The sequence below is a fragment of the Antrostomus carolinensis genome, unplaced genomic scaffold, assembly GCF_000700745.2.
Source record: "Antrostomus carolinensis isolate BGI_N321 unplaced genomic scaffold, ASM70074v2 scaffold46388, whole genome shotgun sequence".
Lineage (NCBI taxonomy): Eukaryota > Metazoa > Chordata > Aves > Caprimulgiformes > Caprimulgidae > Antrostomus > Antrostomus carolinensis.
This window is the reverse complement of record NW_010335923.1, coordinates 1-241: the sequence shown is the minus strand read 5'-3', so window position 1 is coordinate 241 and position 241 is coordinate 1.

Here is a 241-nt window from a genome sequence, read left to right as displayed (position 1 = left end):
GGGAAAGCCAGTGGCCACGGTGTTGGTAGCTGGGGCAGGGCAGCTGGGTGCCGGACTGGCTTTGGCTGCAGGAGAGGGCTCAGCTTCATGGCCGGTGTGTGGTGGACCTTACCCTGCCTCCTCGCCCCGTGAATATGCACATGCTTTGATTGATAAACTTGATGCAGTGGTTTGATGACTGAAGGCCTAAGGCTCTGCCGCCTCCGAGTCCTGTGTTCAGTTTTGAGCCCTCACTACAAGA